Source organism: Diplotaxodon limnothrissa, linkage group LG9 (assembly GCF_057381915.1).
Source record: "Diplotaxodon limnothrissa isolate DT_005_m linkage group LG9, D_limnothrissa_male_GT1.1, whole genome shotgun sequence".
Taxonomy (NCBI): Eukaryota; Metazoa; Chordata; class Actinopteri; order Cichliformes; family Cichlidae; genus Diplotaxodon; species Diplotaxodon limnothrissa.
This window is the reverse complement of record NC_140604.1, coordinates 3,362,751-3,376,379: the sequence shown is the minus strand read 5'-3', so window position 1 is coordinate 3,376,379 and position 13,629 is coordinate 3,362,751. Positions and strand designations below refer to the sequence as shown.

The following is a 13,629-nucleotide window of genomic DNA, read 5'->3' as shown; positions in this document are numbered from 1 at the left end:
GGATTTGATTCCCTGCCGTTGTAGTGTGTTACTGATGGTGACCTTTGTTACTTTGGTCCCAGCTCTCTGCAGGTCATTCACCAGGTCCCCCCGTGTGGTTCTGGGATCTTTGCTCACCGTTCTCATGATCATTTTGACCCCACGGGATGAGATCTTGCGTGGAGCCCCAGATCCAGGGAGATTATCAGTGGTCTTGTATGTCTTCCATTTTCTGATGATTGCTCCCACAGTTGATTTTTTCACACCAAGCTGCTTGCCTATTGTAGATTCACTCTTCCCAGTCTGGTGCAGGTCTACAATACTTTTCGTGGTGTCCTTTGAAAGCTCTTTGGTCTTGGCCATGGCGGAGTTTGGAGTCTGACTGTTTGAGGCTGTGGACAGGTGTCTTTTATACAGATGATGAGTTCAAACAGGTGCCATTCATACAGGTAACGAGTGGGGGACAGAAAAGCTTCTTACAGAAGACGTTACAGGTCTGTGAGAGCCAGAGATTTTCCTTGTTTGAGGTGACCAAATACTTATTTTCCACCCTAATTTACGAATAAATTCTTTACAAATCCTACCATGTGAATTCATGGATTTTTTTTTCACATTCTTTGTCTCACAGTTGAAGTGTACCTCTGGTGCAAATTACTGACCTCTGTCATCATTTTAAGTGGGGGAACTTGCACAATCGGTGGCTGACTAAATACTTTTTTGCCCCACTGTATGTGTGATGGATCTATGCATTAGGATAGACACAATAAATGATTATTATAACATCGCTTCGGGGAAAGGAAACAAGGAAGACTTCGAGGTTCCAATTCTTCACAGATGCCTTAGTCATGTTATGAAGAATGCCAAGGAGATCTGTAAAAAGTAGTAAGTGTAGTCCTTTTAATACGGTATTCACTTGTTTGTTTTTTTATTGTGACATGTGACATGGCATTTCATTCTTCAATTTGGGAAAACATTATTACTGTTTTGGAAACACTTAAAGACAATTTTTTCTTTAACTGCAGTGCACCAAAGAACTACCATCTTGCAATGCACACTTTTGGAGTCTTCACTACTGCAACTTCCTTAAAAGACCTCACTGACATGGTTCAAAGTGCTGCAGTTGTTTTTGGGAGTCCGTGTAGTGGTGAGAATGTCGAAAAACATTTTCACAACCTTCAGTTGTTGATGCAGAAAGCCAATGTTGATGTTGATGGCAATGACAGAAACTCAAAAGCTGATGAGGACCTGAAGGTAAACTGAAGTCAATTTTTATTAAAACTAAAGGCTAAACTTTTGCCTCTTATATATCTTTTTAAATACTTTGGAATAGCATAATAATCACAAGTCACAAGTAATTTTAAATGTTTTATACAACATAATGTTGGGTTTTTAGATTATAGATATGAAAGATGAGTGCACACAATGTTCAAATCACATAATTATTCTGTTTTGTCTGTTGGCTAGGGAGTCAAGGGAAACAACCTCTTTGGGAGACATTTTAAGAAGCTCATTTCCAACACATCATTGGAGATGGATGGTGAGGCAAACCCTTACTACAGCAAGGGGCTCATGGAGCACATCAGCAAATATCTTCTTCCTTTTTCTGGATTATGGTCTGCAATAATGTTAGGTAAGCCATTTTAAAGTAGACAAGTAATTAGTTCATAAAATGAAATTACACACATCAATATTATTCTAATCTTCAAAATCCAAAGGTGACCTTGGAAGACATGGCACTGGGAAAATGTATGAGCAGTACCACAACAAATACAATGCCTTAAGAAAGATCAAGAGACAAGTAAGACACATGATTTTTAGTATATATACATATTTGTGTGGTGTGATTGAGAAACGGCGGGTCCAGAGGAGTCATCTGTATTGCAGATCATACAACATTGCACACAACAACAATGTGTATCTTTAAAAAAAAATCACATTTAATGATTTCTTAATTTGATTTTTCAGAATATTACTGAGAATAATAAAACGCAGGGGATAATGGAGAAGAGCCAGTGGGATCTGAAACATATCCGTCTACATTCGGGAAGGCTCACCAGGCTGGATGACTTTGTTGTCCAGTATCAGTCACACAGCGCTGCTGAAGGAGTACGAAGACTCAAAAAGAATGCTTCAAAGAAAGGTTTGCAAAATGACTGGCTGATGTCCATCAATGCTTTGCCGTTTCAAAATGGAACATTAAAAAAAAGTCTTCTTGATGTGGTGGGATATTGAGGTGCCCCACATTGCGATGTTATAGCTTGGTTGCACCTGTGTGTCTTACTGGACATTTTTGTGTGTTTTGGTTTATTGTAAATTAAGGAAAATGTTGTCACAGCATTTCACTTGTAATTCCTAAACAATGTTCAATGACTCATATTTTTGGTTCAGAAATTTAGAGTGGACGAAGAAAAATGGAAGGAACGTCGCCAAAAAAAGAAGGGGAGATATGTAACAGTACTCCGCAAGCCATTTCCTTTCAGGAGATCTTCAAAGATGGTATAAAATGTTGCGCAAATTTATCGTTCATATATAAAGACCAATATCTTGCATAACATTTTTTGTATTTCTTGTACACAATATTTATATAGGTTGCTTCCTCTATGGCCCCGAGTTCCCCTGTGCAGACTGGTAGAGTTGAGGATGTTACCTTGGAAACTCCAGAATTCCAGGTAGGATTGACAACTGCTAACATAAAGGATTCATCAAAGTAATAGTAATGCCTTCTTTTTCCATAGAAGATCCTTTCCATGACACAGTAATCAGTCATGGACACGTGTATGAAGGGCAAATCTTATTTATTTACATGTTGATATTCATGTTCAACTCATTCGATGTGAATATCCAGGATTTTGGTTGACTAGTTGTAACCTTAACTTAAGTGGGAGGCACCAAAATTCAAAATGAATGCAGTGATTACATGGTAAATTTTGGGAATAACTAAATAAATAAATATTTTTTCCTCAGTAGAAACTGAATGGGAAAAAGCATTCGGGAACATAGTTAGAGTATGGGAAAATTAACTTTGCAAGTGTTGCCATTACAGCTTTGAGTTTATATAGTTACCAGTGCTCAAGGGTGGCTGTAGCTCAGGTGGTAGAGCAGGTCATCTACTGATTTGAAGGTTGCTGGTTTGATTACTGGCTTCTCCTAGTCTGCATACCAAAAATCCAAGATACTAACCATAAATTGCTCTCCAGTGCATCCATTGATTGTGTGTGAATGTTACTTAGAACACACTTAGAAAAATCTGCTTGGGTGAATGCACAGTTGTGTAAATCGCTTTGAGTGCTCAGAAGAGTAGAAAAGCGCTTTATAAGAACCAGTTCATTTACCATTCAAGACTTGGAGTGATACATTTTGAATTAATTTTCCAAAGACATATTGTTAATAACAGTCCATAAACCTTTGTTAGAAATAACAAAATCATGTTCAATAGCTGGTAAGATCGTATGTTAAGTGTGTTTTTCTTTAATGAGGAGGTCCTGTCTTTGTGGAAGAAAAGAGACACAGAGGTTGTGGTTTCTGTGCTTCCCTCAACAAACCATGGTACGTCCATAATTATACGCCACAGTGATTTGCGAACCCTTCGACCACACCTGTGGCTAACAGGCGAGGTATATCAATGATTAATTTAAACACTCATAACCACAATAATTCGACTGTGTAATGTAATTCAATTAAAAGGACATTATCATGTAATTATTTATCATTAACACAATTTAAATTATATAAATTACATAGCTTTGTGTTTATGAAAATTCTTTACGTAGGTAATTGAAAGGCTTTTTCATTGTCTGGCAAAAAAGGAGCAAAAGGGGATCTACATTATGAACCATTACACAGCGGGCTTGATTTTCTTTGGTGATCGGACACAGCTTTCTCGCCAAAGCTTGCGGAACGTAAGATGACTGTCCAATGTCCATATAATTATGTTCAAATACATTTAGAAAGAATTACTGATTGAATGCTAATAGAATTCCACAAACTGTAAGAAATACATAAATGTTTTCTGACAGGTAAACTTCGATCAGTAGCAGGCCATTGTCACGTTTGTTAACATTAAAAATGTACACTGGAAGTTTCTGGTAAGCAACAAGATTATAACTTTAAAGCCTGTGTATTTTTTTAATGACGATATATTAATATTGTTTTAATGATTTATCTTTGCTACAGTTCATCAATGCAGTGAATCACACTGTTTATCTCCTTGATCCTGCCCCCAAGTTCATCAGAGGAGGAAGACTCTAAACTCGCTGCACGTAAATTCAGGTACTTAGGCTTCAACACATTTTGTTATATGCAAATAGGCTTTACAAGTTAGTTTACTACAACTGCATTTTTGTAGAAGCTTTTTGTACCTGGCCCCAGGTTGGCATCCTCTTGGCCAGGTCTCATTTGCAAAATAAATCAGTACGGTTAAATAAAAATTATCAGGTGAACAAATTATTAAGACAATAATTCTGATGGCAAAAGAGCCAAACGAGACAGGCCAAAAGATAAATAAATAAAAAATAAATAAAATTCTCTTTAATTCTGTAAAATATCTTTTTTTTTAAATTAGGAAATATGACATATACCAAATTGTATTCTGCTTTGTAATAATGTGCAGTGATTACTTAAAAATGAGGAGAACCCGCCACGCAAAAACAGAATGGGTCGACATTAAATGGAAGGGAGGTGTCTTGACCCATCCAGTGCTGAAGGATGGCTTCAGCTGTGGAGTATTAGTGGTGATGGTAAGTGATGATAATATACATTTGTATATAATTTCTTACTTGTTTGCCATGCCATCATGCCATGGTCAGAAGAATATCCACATCCATAACAGTAGCTGTAATAGATATGAATACATCTTAATTCTAAATTTCACAGTATACTGCACAAATTAAGTATATGGTTAATACTTTGGTGCCCTAAGTCATGCAGATTTTGTGACATACTCTTTTTAGGATTTGCAAATATTAAGGCTGCACAGCGATTGCAGATAGTACTTATACTTTAAAGAGAGCAAGTCACCGTAAGCAATTATTTCCTGTGTCATAATGGTGCATTATCAGTAATCTCATTCTCTCACTGAGCACCCTCTGGTGAATGGCTAGCACATCATGATGCAGGTGGTATGTATTGTCCAGCATTGTGGTTAACTTGGAAAACATCCACATCTCTGACAGAACCTTACGAGACTGTAGGGCCACCCTGTGGACTCACTTTATTGAGTCTCTGTGGCACTAGCATAACACAGGTTGCGACTCTCCACAACATTTTTATAGAATGTACTGAGTATTGCCCAACAGATGTTAAAAGAAGTCAGCTGCCCACACATTGGAAGCAGACTATATCTAATAACTAGTAACTAGAGATGTTCCCTATTTCAGTTATTCATCAGCTTAAAAGAATATACATGGCTCTGGCCCTTACTGTAGAGTGGAGTGTTATTTTTAACCCTGTCCATTTTGTTCTCTATGTTTACAAGGTATATCACATAGTTATTCATCCACGATGTCCATTTCAACAACTGAGTGTTAGAAGTTACCTGGTGTTCATAAAGACTTAAATCTATTTATTGCTCTTTGTTTTTCATACTGTTTATGCAAGATTATAAACATCAGAAATTTTATATTGAGCAGAATTGTGTTTTTTTTTTCACAATTAAAATTTTGAGTATTTCTCGGTAGATGGCACGGGCAGTGATGAAAGTATTTCCAGATTTTCCCGTCATGAAATTTAAAACATCAAAACATCAAAAGAGAAAATGGCAGAGTAAAGAAAATTGATGGCTGTGGAGATACTACAAGCATCAGGTTGGTTTGGGGGTGAATAAGAGAGAAAATGTGTGTGTGTGTATATATATGTATTTGAATGTATATGTGTGCGTGTGTGTAGATTGAAATGTATTATTCTGTTAGTAGTATTATTATAGTGCACAATGGCACTTTATGCTGTGGTCTAATCGATAGAAATTTTTAAGTACACAGTTTAACATATGCATGAATTGGCCTTCAATTAAAAATGTCTATCTAATGTGTTTTGATCCTGTATTTTAGTTTTTGACACTAACAGCAACTGTGCCATGTGTTCGCTGACCAAGCCACATGGATCAGGACCTTCAATGATGAACTGGGTGAGTTGGAGGGTATTTGAATTTCTCAAAAATGTGTAAAAGTCTTTGAGTATAAATGGGGTTTTTTTTTTGCTTTGTCTGTTTAATTTTAAATAGATACAATGTGACACCTGTCAAAGATGGTACCATGAACAGTGCCTTGACATGACCAACAATGACTTTAAAAAAGCAAAGGAAGAAGCGTGGAATTGTCTCCTGTGCTGTTAAACCACAGACTTATTGGATGCTTGTGTCAAAATATTTGAAGACGTACTCTGTTGTCTCCACCAAAGTGATAATTTGAGCAACATAATACGGTGAAATGTTTTCATACATATTTCATTCACATTTCCCTGATGTTTTCATTTACCTTTAAAGCACCTTTAATGTTATCATGACTGCACCTTTTGGAATTTACAATTTACTCTCCTTGTATTGAGCTGTTTTCTGGGTTTTGTTTTCCAAGATAAACAGATTTACCTATGCTACTTTTATGAAAATAGTTATATTTCATAACATTACAAATACAAAGAAAAGATTGTGTCATTAATATGTAATGACAAGAAATCCACTTCAGTAAATTTTAATAAATAAAATCAGAATGACTTGATATTTATATGGTATCACTGTGGGGCTGTATACTGTTGGTCTAAAGTGGAATTACCCTGTGGAAACAGGAATTTTCCATTTTAGAGCATTTTGAAATCACTGAAAGGTAGGTCAATTATGGACAATTTGAAAAGTCTTTTATTTTGGAAGGCATAATCAGAATGACTTGATATTGATATGGTATCACTGTGGGGCTGTATACTGTTGATCTAAGGTGGAATTACCCTGTGGAAACAGGAATTTTCCATTTTAGAGCATTTTGAAATCACTGAAAGGTAGGTCAATTATGGACAATTTGAAAGGGCTTTTATTTTTGAAAGCAAAATCAGAATGACTTGATATTGATATGGTATCACTGTGGGGCTGTATACTGTTGATCTAAGGTGGAATTACCCTGTGGAAACAGGAATTTTCCATTTTAGAGCATTTTGAAATCACTGAAAGGTAGGTCAATTATGGACAATTTGAAAGGGCTTTTATTTTTGAAAGCAAAATCAGAATGACTTGATATTGATATGGTATCACTGTGGGGTTGTATACTGTTGATCTAAAGTGGAATTACCCTGTGGAAACAAGAATTTTTCATTTTAGAGCATTTTGAATCGTTAGAAGATTAAGTCAAATATCGGCAATTTCAAAGGGCCATTACTATGAAAGGCAAAACCAGACTGACTTGATATTGATATGGTATTACTGTGAAAAAGACTGCGGTTGGAAAATGTTGATACAAAGTTCAAATAGTATTTGGAAATACGACTTCTGCTTTTAAGAGCATTATGAAGTCATTGAAAGAGTAGTTCAAAAATGAAGATTCACAGGGCTTTTACTTTGAAATCCAAAATAAGATGGCCTTGATAGTGACAGGGCACAATTAGGGTACAAGGCTGTGTCATATAGATCTAACATTAGAGTTTGTAAAATAAAATAAAAAAGCCTAAATTATATGTTATTATGTTCTTAACATATCTGTTAATTGTTAATTAGATGCATTTTTTTTCTTTCTGCTCATTCTGTTGGTTTTTGTTTTTTTTGCCCTTCTCCCCGTCCCTCTTCTCAGCTGTTTCTCTTTCCCTCTTTCTTTCTCCCCTTCTTTCCCCCAGTCAAGTCTGTCCCGTATTCAGCAAGTGAAAATAAAATAAACAATAAAAGGTGAATCAAATGGACCATTACGGCAAGGCTGGGATGGTCAATTTGGTAAAGTAAATCCGTTGGGCATCTTTCTTTGCCTTTAGACAATTCTGATGGCAAAAGAGCCAAACGGGACAGGCAAAAAAAAAAAAAGAAAAAAAAAAAAGTCCAGTCACACCTCCAACACTTAACACCCACAACTACTACTTGGCTCTATATTAGGAGCCACTGACTCACCTGCCAAACACCACCTATTACAGCACCTACTGTTTATAATGCTGCTCCTCTCTGTCCTTTCCACAACACCTACCTTCATGGTTTTGCTTTGAATACCAAGCCACAAGGTGACATTCACATGATTTAATTAGGAAAGAAACTAGCATACATTCAAGCGGATCCCAAGAGTGAGTTACTTAAAAGACAGTAAATGCACAACTTCCTCAAAGCACTTCAAATATGTGTGAAATTGAAGCCAAAAAATTCCCAGCTAACTTTCCAGGAAGTCCTCCATGCCCGTGCTTTGAATTGGTTTCTTTTTAGATAGATTGCAAACAATTTGACATGTTGACGTATGTAAAGTGCAGTAAAAATAGAAAGAAAAGAAAGTAGAAAAGAAAAAACAAAACAAAAAAAACCATCTGTTAATTCACTCGAAGTTGGCTTTTATTTTGAAATCCGGTTTCCACATCCATTCCCGTAATACTTTGAATACACAGGGAACGTAAAACAAACTGGAGGCTGGCTTGACTGCAAGTCTCGAATTGGAGGCTGGCTTGACACCAGTAATATAAGCTAGCGTTTACACCGTAACTTTAAGCTAGCACCATAAAGACAGTAAAACACGTAATAATATCTACAAATGCATCTTAAAGCTGTTATATTAGCACTCTGTGTATTACTAAGATAACCACATTATTGACACTAGCTGACTTTTAATAGTCATTCTATAAATGCTGTCCGTTTAAATGGTCTTACCTGTACACACTGCATATCCACCGGATTCCAGCCAGAGTGGATTCTGGAGTCTTCCATGCTCCTGTTAGTGATCCTCCATCTGGATGGATGAGAACAACCTTCTGAACAATCTAGCAGGAGATGGCCCATATCTATGGGACTGATTTGTGCTAATAACGCCCATTGTATGGACCAATAACAGCCGAAGCGGGTGAATAAAGTCACCCAGTCGCTAGCTGTGCCATTACCCAGCATACACCACTCCCTCCATAAATGCAATAAACGATACAAAAGTAATAGCCTATAATTAATATATCTGCTGTATCTGCTGTTTCTCAGGTAGTTGCTTACATTATATAATTTATTGTGTTCTGTATACATCACTACAATGTGATTTGGAAAATGTCTAAATATACCGACAACAGGCACTTCCGCGGCAATCTCTTCAATCGGAGGACCCTTCACGTCAATTCCCGACGCGAGGGGGGTACCCTGCGCGTCCATAAGTAAAGCAGAGGGAGCCTGACCATGCGTCACACGTTGGCCGAGTTGGGAGTGAGAACGTGTTGTTTTATCACTGTGTAACTGAGCTCAATTGAAAGCCTGCATGCGCTAGTACCTCTTGCCACAAGTTCCCAGAATCCTTTGCGGTTTTACCCCTGAATGATGTCACATTTTTGGTGGGCCGGTCTCTAGTCAAAATGCCCGGGCCGATTTTTTGTCCCAGTCCAGCCCTGTGTGTACTGCCTTTTGTTCCTGGAGAAGGTATTTAACTGAGAGCCATGCTAGGCTCAGGGAGACTCTGCTGACCGTCTGTCCCGCGGTCATGCAGGGACTTCATCAAGCTTGGTTGTCTGTTCTTTGTGTGTTTGATTAAAGAATGTTAGCTACCGCTCACCGCTTGTCTGCAGGCTTTATTTAAATGCAAAACTTCCACAACAGGCAAAAAAAAAGCTTTTTGCTAAAAAAAAAAGATTTAGAGCAGAAGTTTTTTGCACTGCATTTGAAAATGAAAACATATTGCATTTATTTAAAATTAAAGACACAGAGCAGAAAGTGTGTTACTGTTTTACATCCACAGACACACAAGAAAAGAAGCAGGCAACATGAGGTCAAGTAATGGCAATTTTATTTGTGTATTTCAGTACATGTATTTAGATTAGAGTTTTTAAAAAACAAACAAACGTCCCAAGAAGAAGGATGGGGAGAAAGAAAGGTGGAGAGAGGAGGAAGAAACTATTGATGTCCTCAAACTCGATGCTGTTGGGTCACTTCTTTCTCAGCAGTCTGCTCCAGAATCCCCTCCTGTCCTCGGCTTGCTCTTCTTTTACCTTCAGTTCTTTTAGGGTTTTGTTGAGCTGCTCCTCAGCATCTTTAAATTTTTCTTTCAGCTGCTGTTTGGCCAGTTTCCCTTTGTGTTTGAGGAGCTCTTTAGCTTCCTTTTTGTGCTTGCGTATTTCTTTAAGTGCGTCTTTGCAGTCTTTCTTGGTCACCGCAGAGCCGGTCATTTCTTTCTTCAATACCTTCACCTCAATTTTCTCTTCTGCAAGTTCTTCTTGCACTTTCATCATTTCCTTCTTCATGTTTTGAGTGTAACTCTTTGTATCTTCCATTTCTTTCTTTGCTCCCTGTATTTTAATTTTCTCTTCCTCCAACACTTTTTGAGCTTCCAACAATTCTTTCTTCAAATTTTCAATCTCATTTACTGCCTCGTGTTTACGTTTTTTCTCCTCTTCAAGTTGTTGCTTTACATGCAGTAATTTCTTCCTTAGTATTTCAGCTTCAGCCATTACATTTGCAGCTTCTTGTGTTGCCAACTGCATTTTCCTTTTTTCCTCTTCAAAAGCTTCCTGCACCTCCTGTAATTCCTGCATCACATTTTCTGCCTCCTTCTTTGCAGTTTGATATTTATTTTTGGCTTCTTGTGCTGTGCTTTTCTCTTCCTCCAATGCTTTTTGAGCTTCCAACAGTTCTTTCTTCATGTTTTCATTCTCGCTTTCTGCCTGTTATCAGGTGGAATATTATTTCAGTGTCTCTGTGGTATTATTCACACTTAGTATTATTGCTTTTGCATCACTTATGGTTTATCATTTATCATTTATGGTTATAGAAGAATCCTGCATTCCAGGTTTAATTATATCCTTGTTAATCTGAGCAAGATATTAATGTATATAGATTATCATCACTTTAATTCAGTCTATTGTTGGTCTGTATTATTCTTTCTATCTGCTTAAGCTGTTGTCCATTAGTGTATTTACACCTCTCGATCTGGTGGGTCCAGCAGGGCCTGTTCCAGTCACTTGGACATATTCAGGCGAATAACAACATGCACGTAGTTATGTAAAACACGCATGTTCACAAACACACTTATGGAGAACTGTGAGGGCGTCTCAGGACATGCTCCCTGTTTGACACACACACACACTCACAATCGACACGAATAGATATACACACCACACACCCTGGTTTTCTCTGAGTGCTGGACTGAGTGGAAACATCTGGAGGCCATATAAGGGGAACTTCCTGAGTTCTGAGAACTGACTGATACTTATCATGTGTCTTGACGTCATCATTGCAATAAAAGCCTTGTGATAGGGTTGTTCGGGGGAGATCAGCTCTAAAAGGCTTGTGATGCTCATCTTCCCCATATGTACATATGTATAATAAAAAACCACTATTTTGACATCTACTGAGGACCATGCAGTCGTTTGTCTCTTCCTCAAATTCGAATCATGACACTGTTGTTTTCCCATTTTCTCTCCTTTAAGTTTGAGACCCACATGCAGTAATTCCTGGAATACTACTTCAGTTTCATCCATCCATCCATCCATCTTCATCCGCTTTATCCGAGGCCGGGTCGCGGGGGCAGCAGCCTAAGCAAAGAGGCCCAGACCTCCCTCTCCCCAGCCACCTCCTCCAGCTTATCCGGGGGAATACCAAGGCGTTCCCAGGCCAGCTGAGAGATATAATCTCTCCAGCGTGTCCTGGGTCTGCCCCGGGGCCTCCTCCCGGTGGGACATGCCTGGAACACCTCACCCAGGAGGCGCCCAGGGGGCATCCTTGTCAGCTCCCTCTTCACCACGACGGACCGGTGCAGCGTCCGCATTACTGCAGCTGCAGCCCCAATCCGTCTGTCGATCTCCGGCTCCCTTCTCCCATCACTCGCGAACAAGACCCCGAGATACTTGAACTCCTCCACTTGGGGCAGGAACTCATCCCCGACCCGGAGTGGGCACTCCACCCTTTTCCGGCTGAGAACCATGGCCTCAGATTTGGAGGTGCTGATCCTCATTCCTGCTGCTTCACACTCGGCTGTGAACCGTTCCAGTGCGAGCTGGAGGCCCTCACCCGATGAAGCCAACAGAACCACATCATCCGCAAAAATCAGAGATGAGATTCTGAGGCCACCAAAGCGAAAGCCCTCTGCTACTCGGCTGCACCTAGAAATCCTATCCATAAAAATTATGAACAGAACCGGAGACAAAGGGCATCCCTGGCGAAGCCCATCACCCACCGGGAACGAGTCAGACTTATTGCCGGCAATGCGAAACAAGCTCTTGCAACGGTTGTATAGGGATCGAATGGGCCAGACACCCCATACTCCCGCAACACCTCCCACAGGACACCCCGAGGGACACGGTCGAATGCCTTCTCCAAGTCCACAAAACACATGTAGACTGGTTGGGCAAACTCCAATGCACCCTCAAGTATCCTCGAGAGGATAAAGAGCTGGTCCAGTGTTCCGCGACCAAGACGAAAACCGCATTGTTCCTCCTGTATCCGAGGTTCGACTAGCGGACGAACTCTCCTTTCCAGCACCCTGGCATAGACTTTCCCAGGGAGGCTGAAACTTCAGTTTCAAACTGTAAATTTTTAGCTTCTCCTCTTGATTCTTCTGCCTCTTCTTTTAATTTGACATTTTCAGCCTGTATCATTTGAAATTCTTCTTGCAGGTTAATCAGCTGTACTGTATTGTATGGTGAATCACTCGCCGATCCTCTTCTCATTCTCCCTCGATTCATTTTGGCCTTTTAAACAAAGGAGCCAACGTATTGTAGAGGAGTGAAGTGAAGTTTTTGATGTTTCTTCGTCAACTGTCGTTTGTCCTGCACAGAGATGCTGCTGTAGATGTGTCTCTAGCTGTATCTGGATACAATGAAACATGCTGTAACTAAGTGCTTGTGTTGCACAGTTCTACTAAACATTCCATTCCATGCATGCTCCGCCCACATGTTCGGGAATGTCAGGTGCTGCATCACCAAATGCTGCTCCCGTTGCCTAGCAATAACAGCTGTTTACTTTTTGGGGTCTGGTTCATTGTTTAATAAAGAAAACATGTCCAAGTATTGGGTGCTGAGGCTCAGCGCATATTCTAGCCTGCTGTGTGGGTGGGCAGCTAGAAATCACTGGTGGGCAACATGAGTGAGGAGAAAACTGGAGCAGCCAAGCAGGGAGCTGCAGGTTGCTGGTTTGAGTCTCTGTTCAGATGCTGGTGTCTCCTCTCTCTGAGATGTCTGCAAACAGTCCCAGATAAAACAATAAGGATAATAAACAAACACGTGACTAAAATAACAATTATGACTCTGATGTGTTTCATGTGTAGCAGGATGGCCTCTATACAGCAGTCGCTGCAAGCATCCACATTGCCACACTCACTTTTCTTTAAGCAGGCGTGCTGGGCTCCTCCTAAGGAAAGTTTGAAACTTCATTTCCTTCATGCTGGTGAACTTTTTACCAAATATTTCATCAAAGCTTCTCCATCACTGACAGGGATTGTTTGGATCTTCACACTCATCTCCACCAACCCTAAAAAATGAGTCTCACTTTGCTCATATAATGCCAGGAGTGTCTCCATATTT

At 39.3% G+C, this 13,629-nt stretch overlaps 1 pseudogene; it reads left to right on the top strand.

The window, feature by feature from the left end:
* The first annotated feature begins 1,723 nt into the window (after window positions 1-1,723).
* Window positions 1,724-6,120, top strand: LOC146624990 (uncharacterized; annotated as a pseudogene).
* The last annotated feature ends 7,509 nt before the right edge of the window (window positions 6,121-13,629 follow it).